The 19,020-nt window shown below is 45.7% G+C and overlaps 1 protein-coding gene across 7 annotated transcripts in view; it reads right to left on the bottom strand.

Moving 5' to 3' along the window:
• Window positions 1–18,874, bottom strand: part of DAG1 (dystroglycan 1) — a 70,517-nt gene extending 51,643 nt beyond the window's left edge. Inside the window, exons 1-2 of one of the 7 annotated variants that reach the window (XM_047849597.1) lie at window positions 18,726–18,874; window positions 11,278–11,336 (exon numbers count right to left, since the gene is read on the bottom strand). The gene's annotated coding sequence lies outside the window, so the exon portion shown is untranslated. The other 6 variants (XM_047849593.1, XM_047849596.1, XM_047849598.1 and 3 more) reach the window with 6 other exon arrangements.
• Between the last annotated feature and the right edge of the window lie 146 nt (window positions 18,875–19,020).

Here is a 19,020-nt window from a genome sequence, read left to right as displayed (position 1 = left end):
GCACACTTCCCTATTCTGAAAGGCAGGTTTCTATACCCAGAGCTTGATACCAGCATGTGAGGCCACGACCACAGCCCACAGAGCCTTTCACTGTTCCCCCGGCCCACTGGCCCAATGGCACAGATATGAGGAAAAGACGGGATTCTGGCTGCTCTCTATGCCCTACCCAGATTTTTCCATTTCCTTACCACTGGGGCTGTGCCCCACAAGAAGAAAATCCTCTGAAACAGCTTTCAAACACAGAGAAAATTTGTAAAACACAACACTCATGGGACAGAGTATGAGGCAACCATTTAAATCATCAGGATCAACACCTTCATTTTACAGATGAGTAAACAGAGGTTTCCACAGTCCCCCAGACGGTGAGCAAATAGTATGAGACTCTCTCTCCTCAGCCTCAAACAACTCTTTTCCCATCAGAACACCATATAAACAAAGGGGGAAAGGAAGGAAGGAAAGTTGAAAATAGGGGATAAAATGATGGACAGACATCATTGGGAACATTGGGAGTTAGAGGGAAGGGAGGGCCTGAGAGGTGGATGTTGCTGTGAGTCCACTTTGGTGAATTAAGCCAGAGGAGACATCAGGCTCTTCCTCTTGCAACACCTGTCACATGGGTTCTGGAGAGACTGGTTTGACAAGGACTACAGAGCCAGTGAGAGGCTGAGCTGGGCCTGGCCTCTCCTCAGGCCCTCGTCCTCCCACAGAAGTGGTGCTCTGGGTACCAGCAATGAGCAATGTGGAACAAGAGGAAAGCAGCCCTCCAGCCATGCCAAAGGTCCAAACCTGAGGCTGATCGGCCTTTGGATCCAGTCATCGATTCACAGGAAATGCAAAGAAGAGCATGGGTGGCCTGCAGCCTGAGACACCATCTGCTAAATTTGGACTATGGGAGGGGCACCTAGGTGGCTCAGTCAGTTAAGTGTCCAACTTTGGCTCAGGTCATGATCTCACAGTTCATGAGTTTGAGCCCTGCATCGGGCTCTGTGCTGACAGCTGGGAGCCAGAAGCCTGGAGCCTGCTTTGGATTCTGTGTCTCCCTCTCTCTCTGCCCTTCCTCCACTTGTGCGTGCTCTCGCTCACACTCTCTCTCTCAAAAATAAATAAACATTAAAAACAAATTAAAAAAAAAAAACTTAAACAAAAATTTGGACTGTGGGAAGACTCCACAAATTTAAGTGTCCAGGGTTTTCAGCAGATAATTGCAAGGAAAGGGGATAGAGGGGGAATCTGTAGATTAAAGAAACTTAGAAGACATACCAAGTTTTAAAAATGGTCAAAACTGGGGCACCTGGCTGGCTCAGTCAGTTGAGCATGCAACTCTTGATCTCAGGGTTGTGAGTTCAAGCCCCATGCTGGGTGTGGAGCTTACTTAAAAAAAAAAGAAAAGATAAAATTAAACTAAACTACAGTGCCTAAGGATACACATGTGGAAGATAAAACCAAAAATAAATGTAAGGAAATGGATACAAAAAAACAGGTTGGGGGTCACCTTTGGAAGGTAGGAAATGGAGGGCTGTAGCAGGGATGGGACACACCAAGAGGTCTCTGGTAGGGCCAGCAAAGCTCTATTTCTTAACCTTATAATTCACTAAGCTATATTTTTTTTTGGGGGGGGGAGAGGTTGTTTTCTCTATTTTTGTTTTATTTTACACTAGTAAAGTTTAAAAAAAAGTTAATAAAATATTTTTAGGGGCACCTGGCTGACTCAGTTGGTAGAACTCTTGATGTCGAGGTCTTGAGTTCAAGCCCCACCTCGGGTGTGGAGCCTACTTTAAGTATACATACGTATATTATACATATACACATATGTATACATATACATAAATATACATATATATGTATACACATACATATATAGTTTTAATAAGGTAAAGTGATATTGCAACAGAATGAATGCAGAAACAATATAAGAATCCAGCTGTCTTCTACAAGCCAGATATTAAAGAATTTGCAAAAATGCAAGAAAAAAAAATAATAACAATAAGATGAAGTAAACAGGTGCACCTGGGTGGCTCAGTTAAGTATCTGACTCTTGATTTGGGCTCAGGTCATGAGCTTATCATGGTCGTTAAGACTGAGCCCCATGTCAAGCTCCCAGTCAAGCCCTGTGCTGAACATGGAGCCTGCTTAAGATATTCCCTCTCTCTCTCTCCAAACAAACAAACAAACAAACAAACAAAAGATGAAATAATCATAAAACCAAACCAACCCTGGAAGAGTTTGAAGACTGTGTAAAGCAGAACATGTAGAAAGAAAGACAGGAAGGGTGAACACAGAGGTTAGCCCCACAGCCAACTAGGTGGGTACCTCCAATTCTGGGGTTCGGCATGAGGAACCCCAGTGGCCACTCCCCTGGTGCTATGCTCTCCAACAGTTGTTAGTTATTAAGCTGATGTTGCAGCCACCTGTGTGGCTCCTTTATCCATCTCTCAACCAGTTCTCAGAGATAAATTGTTTATTTTTAACTGGGGAACCAAAAATCTCCACGTCTCCTCCAGGCATTACTCCTTCCACTGCCGATTTTCCTGACTCTCACAGCCTGAAGGGTTTTAACTTGCTCCCCTGGTAAAGCACACCAACACTGCCTTTCAGATTCCACTATTCCTCAGCTCTGGCCTAGACCAACCTCACTGCCTTAGTTTCTGTTCAGAAGCTACCTCTATCTACACCATAAATCCATCATTTTAGGGCTGGTCAAAGTCTCCCATCCCTACTCCTAGCTGACTTGACCCCACAATGGTTTCTAGATCCCACCCCTTGCTGTCCCCCTGGCCTCCCATCTCCTCCAACTTGGGGATTAACAGAGCAAACTTAACAAAGTTCCTCTGCTGTTATCTTCTCCCTCCCCTCTCCTTTCCAGGGTTCATCTTCTCTAATCCCCCTCCCATTTGGTCCTGCAGCTTCCTCAATTAACCCCCAAATTCCCCCCACATCCTTATCCAAATCACTACCAAACCAAGAGGGCTTCCATGGTTCACTTCGGCCAATCTCTGAAACACCATTTTGCAGGCCCTACCAGGATCACCTAAGGCATGGCATCAGCGCCAGGAACTGGCTCAACAGGTCACAGACATATCTGTGTGTGCCCAAATGTCAGTCTGGCTTTGAAAATAATCTAGAACTGCAGTTATCCAATCACTGTGTTGTACACAGTGATTAGTTTCCACAGAAACTAATGTAACACTGTGTGTCAACTACAGTAAAAATATCACCACTACCACCACCACCACCACCACCATCATCATCATCATCACCTAGAACTGCCTCCCAGGCTCTCCAAAGTCCTCTTCCTGATGCCTCATATCACTCTCTGAGATGGGTCTAGGCCCCCCCCTCCCCCCAAGATGAATCAGAGGCATACTGACTGCCTATGCTCACTTCGGGGGTGTGACCTTCAGCCTCTCCAAAACACACTTTCTTCTAAAAAATACCAACTGAGAAGAAATAATCTTCACTTCTCCTTCCTCTTTTGCCTCAGTAGGGCAGGGCCCATACCTGTCTCATCCATCACCAGATCCATCCCCAGAGCCTAGCACAGTGCCCAGGACATGACAGGAACTAAAAAACCACCTGCAAATGAAAGAACTGAAACCCAGCACCAACAGGGCCTGCCCACTGAATGCCAGCTGACAGTCTTTTCCACAGTCCATAGGTTAGCCTGTCTTACAAGGCTGCTTAATAGTATTTAATCTTAAACACTTCCTAAATCAAATTCCTTTTGTCTTTAACTTTTTCCAATTATAAGCATAGATTCATTAGGTGTGCTAATGCATGTAAAACACTTACAATAAGGACCTGACACAGAATAAACACTTTAAATATATATATATACAGGGGCTTCTGGGTGGCCCAGTCGGCTGACTGTCCAACTCATGATTTCAGCTCAGGTCACGATCTCAGCGTTCGTTAGATTGAGCCCCACAAAGGGCCCTGTGCTGACAGGGCAAAGCTTGACTGGGATTCTCTCTCCCTCTCTCTCTGCCCCTCCCCTGCTCTCTCACTCTCTCAAAATAAATAAATAAACATTAAAAAAAAATTTTTAAATATATACACAAAATACAAATATTCCAGTCACCCATAATCTCATATGAGTGTAGTTTCTGTGCCTCAGACAACCTACATGAGCAGACCAGCTTAAGAACATGGGCATTGCTATGAACACTACTGGGTGTCCTGGTTTCTCCACCTCAGAACCAAATGTGAAATAAAACTGCCAAGGTCAGTAATCCTTCCAAAATGACAAGGAGTCTGGAGTGCCTGCAGTAGAAATGGACTTGCTTCAATACTGGGGTTTCTTCTATTCTATTGAGAATCAGCTCCTATACAGTGGCCTTCTCTGGACTGCCTGTTCAGCACCGTCCAGAACTACTCCCAGGCTGGGAGCAACCCTGTGGGCTCTGCTTCCCCTCTAGCCTATCAGAGGATTTAGAGTGAGCATTTAGAGCTTTATTTTCAACTCCCCTCTGGTGGTATCATGTAATTTTCTTATCTGATAACAGCCTACAGCTCTACCCTCATGTGCCTCTAACACAAAGGTCAGAAACCAGATGCCTCCAGTATCTGGAAATCATGTGGAGACTGCCCCACTGGGAACCCAGAGGCAGCTCCCACCCAACACAGAATCATAAAACACAGTGTCTACCTACATCACTTGGAGGCTGGAACCCGATTTTTACCTTTAGGAAAATTATTCTCTGCTTAGAAGTTCGGCACTGTTGGTTGTACCCTCGCCCCATCACACCCCAAAGAATTTGTACTCAATTTGTCCCTCTAGGAGTCAAGGAAGCCCAAAACAGTTCTGGTTTCCATGGAGATGTTGACTTTACAGAGTAAGGTTCAAACATTCCATACTAAGTTGTTCCTATTAACCAAAACAATGATAATTATAATAACACCTCAAAATTCCTGTTCTAAAGAATTCCAACCCTACAGCTTACTGAATTACATGTTCCAGGTATAGAATCTGCTGCTGCCAACATATAACCAGGAGCACTCACTCACTCACTCCTGGTCTCTTAAAATGCAAGTTGGCTGCAAAGCCAAAGTTTAATAAGTTACCCAGTCAGGAGGTCATATGGTCATGAGGGGAAAAAATAAGTACACGTCTAGTCCTTTGAAAACCAAGGGCTTTCACTCTAAGGCATGCACTGCTGCTGATAGCTTGAAAAGATATAAACAGCGTACAGAAAAAGAAACAAAGCACTTCCAGTCACTCAACTCGTATGCAACAACCTTGTCAGCCTATGCTCCTTCTACTTCACTGGTAAGATTCAAGAAAACAAACCTGGGCACAAACAACCTCTGAAGAAACTTCTTAAAAATCTAAACAATGTTGGGACGCCTGGCTCGCTCAGCCAGTGGAGTATGCAACTCTTGATCTTGGGTCATGAGTTTGAGCCCCACACTGGGTGTGGAGGTTACTTTAAAAAAAAAATCTAAACAAGGCTGTCTAGTTAACAGAGAGAGACCTTGGTCCTCAAAGTATTTTCATCCTCTTACTCATCTTGACAGAGGCCAATGCCTCCAAGGACCACCCGCCCCAACAAGACACCGTAGCACTCAAAACCCCACAGATGAGTGAGCAGTCAAGGTAGAGCTGCTTCCTGGGAGGTACCAATGGGCTTGTATCTAGGTTTGTTTGATTCTATCAAATGCTAGCTACATCTAAAATCACCTATTACATTTGTAATTGTGAAACATAATAAAAAAACACCCCTGAACCCGTAACTCAACCTAAGAAACATAACCAGCCTTTGTTAAATATCAGAGTCCTAATTTACACCGGAAAGGAAAAGGATAAATGTAATATTAACAAGTAGCCATTACAGAACAGTACAGGGAACATTACTAGTCAACCTTTATTTCCTTCTCAGCAGCCTATGGGAAGGATACTCTGTCCCAGTTTTACTGAAGCAGAGAGGTCAAGGGCCTTACTTAAGCCATATTAGGATGCAAGGGTCCCAGGGGACTCAGTACATCTGGTAGGTTCCTTCCTCAGGCCCGTTTCTACTGCTGAGAATACTCAGTTTTGTTTGTCCAACCTCATCACACTTGTGCCAAACTCTTGCTGGTCTTGCCAAAGTGCAAGGACCTTCAGTGGGTAGACCTCACCTCTTGGGAACTCATGACCCAAAACACTATGTATGAGCAGGCACTATCTGAAAGAAGAGTTCTCCATTAGAACTCAATACCATCTTATAACAAGTGCTGGTATTGACAGTGTGATCTCAGCATGGTAAGTATGTTTTATTCTTTTATTTGATAAAAACAAAACGCCACTCCCAATCCTAAAACAAGAGAAAAGAAACCTATCATTCTGCCCAGTCAGAAGGATAAAATAGACTAGATTTTGTCCCCCTCTAATAAAAGAAAAAAAACAAAAGGTAGGAGGAAGGCAAACACCCAAGGTAGTGCCAGTGCCAGCTGCTCCTTTCAGAGGACACTTCCACAGAAGACGAAGAAATCAGACATACTGAAGCATCATGGAAAGAATGGAATTTTTTTACTCAAATATCTTTCCAGTACCATTCCGAATAATCTCCCTATCTGGGTTTTAATTTTTTTTTTCAACGTTTATTTATTTTTGGGACAGAGAGAGACAGAGCATGAACGGGGGAGGGGCAGAGAGAGAGGGAGACACAGAATCGGAAACAGACTCCAGGCTCTGAGCCATCAGCCCAGAGCCCGACGCGGGGCTCGAACTCCCGGACCGCGAGATCGTGACCTGGCTGAAGTCAGACGCTTAACCGACTGCGCCACCCAGGCGCCCCAGCCCTATCTGGGTTTTAAAGGAACAAAATTAGCAGCCATCCATGCAATCATATAGACTTCATGTAGAAAAGCCCTCTGCCAACTCCAGGAGGGCCTGACCAGGGCTTTTCCATCCTCCTACCATCACCAGCTCACTCACCTGATCCTTACAGAACCTGCTAATGCACAACAGCTGACCATACATCTGGCTCCCCATCTGAAACTAACACCCCTGAAAAAGAAGCAGCCTCTATCTGTCCACTCACAAAAAACAGAAGTACCTCATACTTTTTTTTCCCCAAGGACACACTGGTCTAGGGTGAAAAGAAGCGCCTGATGGGGGCACCTGGGCGGCTCAGTCAGTTAAGCATCCGACTTCGGCTCAGGTCATGATCCCGCGGTTTGTGAGTTCAAGCCCTGCACTGGGCTCTATGCTGACAGCTCAGAACCTGGAGCCTGCTTCAAGCTCTGTGTCTCCCTCTCTCTCTGCTCCTCCTCCACTCATGCTCTGTCTCTCTCTTTCAAAAAATAAACATTAAAAAAATAAAAAAGAACCGCCTGATGGGTAAGGCACTTTGGTATCAGGAGAAAGTATCCACGTCCAAAACAAACCTGTTTTTTAAAAAGCTGAGTCCCTCTGGCTTCCCCTACCTGGAGAATCATACTCTAGCATTTCACATCTTGAATAAGTTCTATAGTTGATTAAAGCTAAAACAAATTTTTTCCAGACTTATTGAGATACAATTGAAGGCCAAAATAAATTTTTAAAAATTTAAAGCCTATTTCATTCACAAATAGATTAATCCTATGCTTCCCAGAGGATTCCAAACATAAGAAAGGCCTGGAGAGAGTGCCCAGTCTCTTGTGACCAGGCACTAAGCCACCCTTGGGAGCAGCAGGCCTGCCTCTCCAAATATGGCCTCAAATCTGTTGCAAGAGTGAGCTCAGGCCTGCAAAAGGGTCCACAAGAATGTTTATCAAGACATGACAAAATCAGAGGACAGACCTAGGAGCAAACAAAACACATGCGCCATGCCTCAGAACAGTCCTGAACAGCAGGGCAGCATGTGAGGAAATGACTACTTGCTGGGCCCTCAGCACCCAGAAACCACAGCAGACCAGAGAAAAGCCACAGCAGACCTGACACTGTGCCTGCAGGCACAGCCCACAATGAGCCCCATTCTCCCTGGAAGCTCATGGCAGGAGAGAAGAGGGGAGACAAGGATATTCCTTCACCCCCTCACACAGAGGAAAAGGGCAAAGGCAGCCCGGGGCACCACAGGCACATGAGCAGCCATTTTCCTTTCCACCTTTTTGATTCAAAAAGAAACCCCTCTTTAAAAAATCAGAAGGGAGACCTGAGGTCCCATCTGATTAAGGTAGCATTAGATGGGCAAATTAGATGCCTTATACAAGAGTCGTCTCTCGTCATCAATGCCTAACCAGAAGGAAAAAAACTCAAGGCTTTGAAGGGAGAAGGGACCCCACAGGCCCTGTCAGCTCAGGGCGGGCATTCCAAGGAAAAGAATCAACTTTTCCTGCTAAGAATTTCTTCCCAGCGCCAAAGAATCCAGTCGCTTTTTAAAGTACTTTAAAACTGGAAAAAGCACATCTTCAGACTGGCAAACACAGTATTTTAAGTCTATACTGTTGACCCTTCTGACAAAATATTGTGATCTTTTCCAGGTAAGCAGAAGCAACAGCTGGTAGCACAAATCCAGAGGAGAGAGTAAGACAGGAATCCTACTGTTATCTATTTGAGACTTTAATGAATTCTATTTTTAGATCTTTAATAAAGAGCTTCTCTTCTAGTCTCCTCCCACCAAATTTCTCTACTCAGGCAATTCAATCTTCCCAACACTGCTCAGTCTAAAAATATAAGACACTTATTCAGGCATGCTTAACATAACAGGTAGAGCAAAGTTCTCTACATTTCCTAATTTTCCACAAGATGCAGAACCCACCCCTGCTCAAGGACCACTCATCAGGCTGGTCTCCACTATTAAAAAATCCAGTAAGCAAGGCTCCCTGAGGTCAGGGCAGTTATGATGCAAAGATAACCTACCAGCCCAAACAGGAGTATACACGTGACATTTATAGTGATGAGAGATGCGTGTTTTATGGAAGCATTCCATAGTAAAATAAGGGCCCAGAAAATGGATGGTGTCCCAGGTTCTGATTAATAGCCAAATAAAAAGGAAATGCTATTTGGAATTCCATTATTCACTGTATAATTTTTCTTGGCAAAAATTGGCTGAAGTATCAACCCAGTCCTAGAGAACTGAGCTAATTAAGAGAGGCATTTATGACAACCAAGGCAGAACTGGTTCACTTCTGCTATAGACAGCCTTGGGAATCTTAAGTAATCCCTTATCAATCCCTAGGATGCTTGGAGGGAAATGCTCCCAGCACAGAGAGAGGTAAAATAGAAACGACCATATCATTTGCAAAAACAAACATCTCCAAGTCCACTAACCTATTTCAGTAGATACCAACTATTATTACTTTTTTAATGTTTACTTATTTATTTTGAGAGAGAGAGAGAGACAGACAGAGAGACAGAGAGACAGAGAGAATTCCAAGCAGGAATTCAAGAAATCCAAGCCCCAATGTGGGGCTTGATCCCACAACCATGAGATCACGACCTGAGCTAATACCAAGAGTTGGGTGCTTAATCAACTGAACCACCCAGGTGCTCCTAGATACCAACTATTAGAAAGAACTCTGGGGGCACCCGACTGGCTCAATCAGTAGAGCAAGTGACCCTTGATCTCAGGTCATGAGTTCAAGCCCCACGTTAGGTGTAGGGCTTACTTAAAAAATAATAATAATACGGGGTGCCTGGGTGGCTCAATTGGTTAAACACCCGACTCTGGCTCAGATCATGATCTCACGGTTTGTGGGTTCAAGCCCTATGTTGGGCTCTGTGCTGACAGTTCTGAGCCTGGAGCCTGCTTCAGACTCTGCGTCTGTCTGTCTGTCTCTCTCTCTCTCTCTCTCTCTCTCTCTCTCTCTCTCTGCCCTTCCCCCACTTGTCCTGTCTCTCTCTCTCTCTCTCTCTCTCTCCCTCTCAAAAATAAACATTAAAAATGTTATTAATAATAATAAATTAAAGAAAAAAGAAAGAACTCTGTAAGAGATGCTTCTTGTTTGTAGATCCCCATACTCCACATACAAAAACTCAACATCCATAGAAATGAAGAGCAAGTGCCAAGCTGGGCACTCACTGGTCATTGTTTCCCTGAATATGACACATCCTTCCAAGTGTCTCACTTGTCCTTGAGCTCCCCTTGATGGCACCCTCCCCTATACTTAGGGTATCTGAGAGCTGGGACCGCCTCAGGAAGACTGAATCTGTGGCTACACCTATGCCAATGGCAGAGAACACTGAGCCTGGGCCTCTGCATGGCTATAAAAATCACATATCCATACAAGTCACAGAAAAGGGACCAGGGAAAACATACACCATGCTTAAAAATAAAAACGAATACAAACCAGCCTCACTTGACATTACAGATGTGCTCCTACAATACAGATGTGCTCCTACAAAACTGTAAGTCATGTCTCACTTTTTTCAAAAGCTTTATATTTAATATGGTGATAAGAAAGATTCTAGGGGTGCTTGACTAGCTAAAGTCAGTGGGGCATACAGCTCTTGGGTTGAATTCGAGCTCCACACTGAGTGTAGAGATTATTTTTTTTTAAATAATGAAATTCTTAAAAAAAAAAAAAAAGATTCCAAAAAAGCTTAATGCCCAAAAATGTTAATAGCAACATTACATATTATAATCAAAGTAAGAAACAACTATCTAAGAACTACGAACAGGTTAGCCATTACAAATGTTGTATATCTAAAACACAGCTCATGCTATAATGCTAAGAAAAAAGCAGGATAAAAATGGAGTCTATGCTCTAACCTAAACTCCGTAAAAGTGCTGCCCAAGGTCTCTGGAGGACACCCAGGTCTCAGGGAATAATGGCTGCTCCTAGGGAGAACTGGGGACTAAAGGGATGGGTAGAAGCTTTCCCTTGCATAATCCTTTTGAACTTTCTGAGTTTGTACCATGGGTTGGCATTTCCTATTTAAAGAGAGACTAGTGGATGCCTGGCTGGCTCAGTCAGTGAAGCAAGCAACTCTTGATCCTGAGGTTCTGAGTTCAAGCCCCAGATTGGGTGTGGAGATTAATTTAAAAATAATAAATTTTTAAAAATAAAATACTGACTACAGGTGTCTGGCTGGCTCAGTTGGAAGAGCATGAGACTCTTGATCTTGGGGTTGTGGGTTCAAGCTCCACGTGTGGTGCAAAGATTAAATAAAACTTAAAAAAAAAAAAAGAAAGACTAAAATTGGGGGACAAAGGATTTTTCCTTTCTTTTCATTTTCAAAATTTCTTATTTTAAATATATGTATTACTTGATACAGCTTTTGCCCACTATAGTGACTTAAAATCCCATAATGATTTTGCCAAGAATGCAAGTACCAATCATCTTTCTTTTGCAGCAATCTCTTTTCAAGTACCTTACCTTGCCTCCTAGTGCTAGGCTGCTTTAAAAGTCTTTTATCTTCCTGAAGAGCAGAGGCCCTGCAGGAAAAGAAGGATCCAATATTGGTGAATGCCCACAACCAAAAAAGAATTACACCAAAGGAAGTGGGGAATGCCACTCAGTCTCCTGCCCACCCCACCAATCAGTCACCTTTCTTTGTCAAAGAGTGACAAACTAAATGTTTTCTGTAGAATTAAACCAGTACCAAAAACTGTAAACAATTTCAAAGACAGAAATAATTCCAATAGGGGCACCTGGCTAGCTCAATCGGTAGAGCATGCAACTCTTGATCTGAAGGTCATGAGTTTGAGTCCCGTGTTGTGCATGGAGATCACTTAATTAAAATAATTATAATAAACAATTCCAATATCTAAAATTTAGACAGTGGTATTTTAACCTCAGGGCTATTAAATGTAACCCATGATGTGTAGGACAAAGTCAGCCATAAAAGTGATTTTTTTATATTCAGTTGATTGTTCCCACTATGAGCCTGATTTTATTTTTTAATGTTAATTTATTTTTGAGAGAGAGCACGAGCGAGGAGGAGCAGAAAGAGACACATACACACAGAATCTGAGGCAGGCTCTAGGCCCTGAGCTGTCAGCACAGAGCCCAACACAGGGCTTGAACTCACCAACTGTGAGATCATGACCTGAACCCAAGTCAGATGTTTAACCAGCTGAGCCACCCAGGCACCCCTATGAGCCTGCTTTTAAAACAGAAGTAGAGGGGCACCTGGGTGGCTCAGATGGTTAAGTGTCCAACTTCGGCTCAGGTCGTGATCTCGTGGTTCATGGGTTCATGCCCCATGTCGGGCTCTGTGCTGACAGCCCGGAGCCTGAAGCTTGCTTCAGATTCTGTGCCTCCCTCTCTCTCTACCCCTCCTCCGCTCACACTGTCTCTCTCTCTCTCTCTCTCTCTCTCTCTCTCTCTCAAGATAATAAACATTAAAAAAAAATTTTAAATTTAAATTAAAATTTAAAAAAATAAATAAAACAGAAGTAGAGGCACCTGGATGGTTCAGTCAGCTAAGCATTCAACTCCTGATTTCAGCTCAGGTCATGATCTCACAATTTGTGGGTTCAAGCCCCACACTGGGCTCCACGCTGACAGTGGGTAGCCTGCTTGGGATTCTCTTTCTCCCCCTCACTCTCTGCCTCTCCCCCACTCACTCACATGTGCACATGTGCACTTTCTCTCTCAAAAATAAATAAACTTTAGAAAAAATAAAGCCAAAGTATAAACCCAGGCACCTGGCTGGCTCAGTCCGTAGAGCATGCAGCTCTTGATCTCAGGGTACTAATTTCGAGGCCCATGTTAGGTGCAGAGACTGCTTAAATAAATAAACTTATTGATTTTTGAGAGTCAGAGAGAGACAGAGAGCAAGTGGGGGAGGAGCAGAGAGAGGGAGACACAGAATCCGAAGCAGGCTCCAGGCTATCAGCACAGAACCTGATGTGGGGCCCAGACTCACAAACTGTGAGATCATGACCCGAGCCGAAGTCAGATGTCCACCTAACTGAGCCACCCAGTCGTCCCTTTAATTTTTTTTTTTTAATGCTTATTTATTTTTGAGAGAGAGACAGAGGGCGAGTGGGGGAAGAGCAGAGGGAAGATAAAGAATCCGAAGCAGGCTCCAGGCTCTGAGATGTCTGCACAGAGCCCGAAGCAGGGCTCGAACTCAAGAACCGCAAGATCATGACCTGAGCCAAACTTGGACGCTTAACCGACTGAGCCACCCCGGGTGCCCCCAAAATTTTTAATTACAATAAAATATAAGTATAAATTAAATCAGCATACTGCTAAAGTTTCTTTCAGATTTAATTTACTCCAACAGAGAACACAGAACAGCTTCATCAACTTAGACATCTTCAGTTTATGATATTGTACCACTGCATCCCATCCATCTTTCCAGCCTAGACCCAGAGCAAAGTTAAGAAAATGCTTAGCTATCAAACACAAGAAATAGGAAAATAGGAAAATAGGAAACCCTATTCATTAAAGCTAAATTAAGCCCTCTGGCTGGTGTAATTTTGTAAACTACTCTAAAATCCTATTTATAGAAATTGCTATCTGAGCAGTATTACTGACTAATGATCAGAGTGAAATAGAACGGTCAAAAGGCAAAGCAGGTTATGTGACTCGTAGGAAGACTGTTTTAAATTATTATCCAGAGGCATAGACACAAAAAGACCCACTGGGAAATAACTAGATTAATCACTTGTGTATTCAAAACCACTATCACCTTACTCCAGGCCTAGAATGTCAACACAGAAAAAGCAGAAAAAGATGGAGGCTTAAGAAGCAACAGCACAGAAACACTGGCAAAGACACAGATACACTCTTGAATGGGGAGGAGACAGAAAACTCCAGAAAAGGACAGAGAAATCCTTAACCAATACACAGGACACACTGAAGAACAACACACTACCTGAATTTATTCTCACTTGAGTTCCCTTGGAGTTCAATACTCTATAGTCCCCATTTGGGCCCCCGCAATGAAACCAGCATTTCTTACTTCTCTGAATACTCTGGAAGCCTCTGGCCTCCAAGCAGTCACACTCTGTAGTGGCTCCAATCTAAACAACACACCCAGAGGACCTGCATATTGAACCAAACTTCTCATCACTGACTTCCTATACAGGCTAGGAAAAACCTCACAAGGCCTCACTCTTATTCTTACCCATCCACTAAATGGGTCTATCACCACTTGCCATTCCACTAGGCTAGTTGTACACCTCTTATCAAGAAGGCTATGACCAAAATAAACTCAACTCAAAAAGGCAAGCAAGGTAAAGGGGGATCAACTTCACACTATCACGGGCTACCTTTAGTTTGCCCTGCGCAGGTCAAGTCTGCAAGTCAATGACAATTTTTCAATGAATCCAGCCAAAAGCCACATCATCCCTGCTATGATTCTGAGTCTCCCAAACTGTAGACATTTTAAAACACACTAGTCCCCTACCCACCAAGTGGGTCAACAAATCATGGTTTCTCCTCCCTAAGTACATCCCTTCCTCGCCATTTCTTTTGACCACCCTTTCTACCTCCAGCAATTGCACCCCCTGCAACCTCTGGATTCTGTGTCAAAACTGGAACACAAGCACTATCCCACTCAGAACTTCCAGAGATACCCTACTGACCCACCTCAGCCTTCAGGTCAGTCTTTTGCCCCACTTTTCCCCAAGGGATACTTCATTTGGCTCCAGCCTATCTACTCCTTGTTCCTTAGGCACAGCCTGGTCTTTACCTCCTCCACCTTTTTCAGCTCACCCAAGAACAGCCCCTCATCTTGCCTGCCTGCCACAGACTCAATCCTTCTCCCCTTTTGGCAGTCTAAGGGCCCCTCTTTATTCAGATTCTCGCAAGTCCTCACCAGTACTTAGCTGATGCTGCCTTACTCCTCCATCTTTCCATTGCCACCTTCTGCCCCTTCTACTCAATGGTAAATCCCTAATGGTACCAGCACCATTCAGGTCCCTAATGTCTGCTGAACTGACTCATCTTGAACCTCCTTTCTCCCCCTTCATTCCCCTGCTGACCACTATTCTTGTTCAGGTCCCCTATCTCCCTACTGGAACACAGCAGTAACCAACTTGCCTCCAGTCCAGTCTCCAAACTCATATTGGAAGCTAACTTTCTCTTCTTTAATATTTAAAAACTAAATTTTTGGGGGGAGCGCCTGAGTGGCTCAGTCAGTTAGGCATCTGACTTCAGCTCAGGTCATGGTCTCACGTTCATGAGCTCGAGCCCTACATCGGGCTCTGTGCTGACAGCTCAGAGCCCGGAGCCTGCTTTGGATTCTGTGTCTCCCTCTCTTTGCCCCTCCCCTGCTTGTGCTCTGTCTCTCAAAAAAATAAAATAAAATGTTAAAAATTTTTTTTAATTAAAAAAAAAAGAATTATTGAAAAATAAAATAAATTTCTTTAATGTTTATTTTAGAGAGAGACAGAGGGGGGGAGGGCAGAGAGAGAGAGAGTCACAATCCAAAGCAGGCTCCAGACTCTGAGCTGTCAGCACAGAGCCTGACGTGGGGCTCAAATCCACAAACCGTGAGATCATGACCTGAGCCAAAGTCGGATGCCCAACTGACTGAGCCACCCAGGCGCCCTGATAAAATAAATTTTTTTAAAGTAAACTTATGCCCATCAAACTCACAACCCCAAGATCAAAAGTCACATGTTCCACTAACTGAGCCAGCCAGGCATCCCGGGGCTCATTTCATAAAACCACCACAGCTGTGCTCCAAGACCTTCAAGGATCCCTGTTCCTACATAACTCTAAATTCCTCCATGTAGCATTCTGGTTCCAACCCAACCTTCCAGAACATACAGAAAAGGTGGCCAGTCTTCTCTCTCCCACCCCTTGCCTCTGTTCCACCTCTTTTCCTTCCAGAGTTGTGATCTTCCTGCCATCAACTCCTTCACCAATCAAACCACTAACCTTTCTTGCAGGTCCAGCTCAAATGAAGTCTTCCCCTAAAGTCTGCCCTTGCCAGCCTAAGACCCAAGATCCTTGGCTTACTTCAGCATGGTGCCCAGAGCAACCAGCACAGGCCCAGGAAGGCTCAGACAAACCCTGATTTCTAAGAATGGTCCCTCACAATATGTTCCTGGAATTCTGTGTGGAGTCCCTGACCAACTCTCCCATATCACCCTGGCATTGTGCCTATCATCAGACACCTGGGCTTGGTCTTCGCCAGAGAAGCACCCAATCAAGGCTACCATTATCAGTTTGATACAACACAAATGCAGGTGGGCATAGCCACCTGTGACTCTACCACATGACAGCTGTATGACCTTGGGAACATTCCTTCATCTGTGACTCTGTTTCGACAGTCAATATAAAAGGATTCTTATAACCATTAGCAATGGTGCACACAGAACAGAACCAGAACCTTTGACTATGGCTGATACAGTTCCATCATATTGCTAACCTAGAAAGCAAGAAAGGCTGAACAATTGTGAAGTAAAGGACTGAACATACTCTCCTCTGCATCAACAAGAATGAACACACCTCTACTCTAAAATCAATACAATAAGAACAGGAAATGCAATGCCCTAAGTTCAAGGGAGAGAGAAGGTTTTTAAAAAATCAAATGCCATGCCTCTTCTTTCCCAATCTCCGTCAAAGTGGCCCCAGGGTCCACCATACCCCATCATTCTCAATGTTTAATAGACACCAGCAAACTTGCAGAAGACATAGTTAAATCTTCGGTCATGCTTAGTTTTCTGACCCACACATTCCTGAATGCAGGTTCCTTCTCCTACCTGCTCCCCCACCCCAACCCCCACCAACCCCAGCTTGGCATTCCCTCTGCTCAACCTTTTCAGCCTCTCAGCTGGCTCCTCCTCCCTCCTCATCTCTCCTCTACTGGCTGACCTCACGACCAGAGTTCCTGAACCCCTCCCCTCCCTGCACCACCTATGTAGTCACCAGCCAAGATCTTTCTAAACATGGGTCTGAACCATGCCACTCCACTAATTTAAAAGCCTTCTCAGGCTTCTGCACCCGGAGTATAAAGTCTGAACTCCTGAGCACAAGAAAGGCCTATAGCTCCCACTTGCCAAGCTGGAGAACTCACAGGTGCTATTTTAGGAGCACATGTACATGTGGTTCCCTGTGTCCAGACCTTGCTGTCCCCCAGCTAATTCCTGCTGGCCCTGCAATGCTCGGCTTAGGAATTCCCTCTCTCCTCAGGCTCTCAAAGCACCATGTGAGCACACTTAGTGGGCAGATACTATCAATCATAGGTTCCCTAATCCTCACTGTCCCTGAAACTGAGTTCCGTCAGGGCAGAGCCAGCTGCTTTTACATGGGTCCCCTGAACCTACCACAAAACCAGGCAAGTAGTGAAGCCAAACGTTAGTTAAATGAATGAATGCATTTTGTCAAATCAACTTTTCAAAACAGGGAAGACTTGCTTTCTTCCTCTTTCAACCGCAGCTCATATCTGCAAGAGCTTTCATGTTCCAACCAGGTGTTTGTTGCTTATATAGTACTGCTTACTCTTCCTTTCATACAGTATCCCACAGGCTTTGAATAGGTTCACACTATGCATCATACTCTCCTCAAATCTGATTTCTCCAAGAAATGGCTCCTCTGCCTCCTTTAAACATACAGGCCATGAACTCTTATGCCTTGGCTCCACAGCAAACAAAGTCCAATTCAACTCCACACTCCAACTAGAGACTTTTATGCCTCCAAGGTTGAATCCTTTTTAAAACAGGGACATTCCAAAAGTATCGTTATCTCTGAGCACTAAGCATAGAACAACATGATAAAGTTACAATATTCCATCTACACAAACTCCAAAACACCTGGTAGCACATCTAACGCTTTATCTGGACTTCTGTCCTATAAACACCACCCTCCCTGCACTGAATCTGGGTTCCATGCCAGGAATCGCTTCTCCTTGCTTATTTAGGGAAATAGCAGGCCTGGCTCTTAAGTTAGAACTCTAGGCTATAAACGTGCTTGCTGTCCCAGGCTCTAGCTTTCACCAAGGCAAACTTCACGATCATCATTAAAACTAATCCAGAAGTCGGTTTACAAATCTAAAAGCTTCACATGTCATAGAGAACAAAATATCCATTTTTAATCAGCACTTGAGTTTGTACGAAATTAACTTGGAATTTATAGCAGGATTCTAAGCAGAGACAGCATTTTCTCTGGAGACACTTTACAAATACACCCGCGGGTGAATCTGGTTTTCCAAACACCAAGTAAAAAGGTGAAAAGACAGGCGGCTCCCAAAGAAGCTCAAGAGTGTGTGTGGAGGCGGGGGCAGGAGGGGGGACCCCAAAGCTCTGAGCTGCTCAGGTACCAGCGGCTGCAGCGCCCTTCCCCGCCTCCTGCGGGGGGTCAATGCCCCATCCTCAGGCTTCCACCCAACTGAGCCGCGCGACCCTCTTTGGAGGGCCAAGGGGCGGCCCGAAGGCCGCACACGCCTGCAGCCAACGCGCAGGCCCCGCGTTCCCCGGACCGCGGGCCGGGCTGAGGCCTGGCCCATCGCCGCGGCAAGCAGCCCGGGCCCGGCCGCGGAACGCCCTGAGCCTTCGCCCGAGGGACCGAGAAGAGGGGGGCGGCTCTCTCCGTGCCGCGCCGCTGCCTCACCCGCAAGGACGTCCGCGACCGTGTCCCTATCCCGGGCCAAACCGCGAGCAGCAGCAGGTGTTCCTCGGAAGGCTCGGCCGGCCACGGGGATAGGGGCCTGGGCTGCTAAGCTCGGCAGCAGTGGACCGGCAGCGCACTCACCGAGTGCCGGCGGGCGGGCCGCGGCAGGTGCTTGCTCCTCCCGGCCGCAAGACGCCGCGCCGCCGCCGCCGCTCCCCGGGGACTCGGCGCCAAGCTGCCGTCGCCGCCGCTGCCGTAGCCGAGCCCGAGGAGCGCGAGCGCCGCACCGCAGCCTCCGCGCGAGCACGTACCGGGCGGTGAGAGGGCGCCGAGCGCGAGGGCGGGGCGCGCGGCCGGAACCTAGCAACCGCCTGACACGCGAGTGCCGCAGCCAATCCCGCGGCCAGCTCCGCGCGGCGCCGACCGGCAGTCCGCGCGACGCCCGCTTCTGCCTGCGTCCGCCGCCCCGCAGCGCGCCGCACCCGCGCACAGGCCCCGCCTTCATCCGCGCCGCTCCGCTCATTGGCCCGCCACGCCCCTGTCCAAGAGGACACGCCCTATCCTGGAAGCCCTGCCCCCGGCCAGTAGCGTCCGTCCCCGGGACAC

Source organism: Prionailurus viverrinus, chromosome A2 (assembly GCF_022837055.1).
Source record: "Prionailurus viverrinus isolate Anna chromosome A2, UM_Priviv_1.0, whole genome shotgun sequence".
NCBI classification, from domain to species: domain Eukaryota; kingdom Metazoa; phylum Chordata; class Mammalia; order Carnivora; family Felidae; genus Prionailurus; species Prionailurus viverrinus.
The sequence above is the reverse complement of the archived record's forward strand: the minus strand, read 5'-3'. Positions and strand labels throughout refer to the sequence as shown.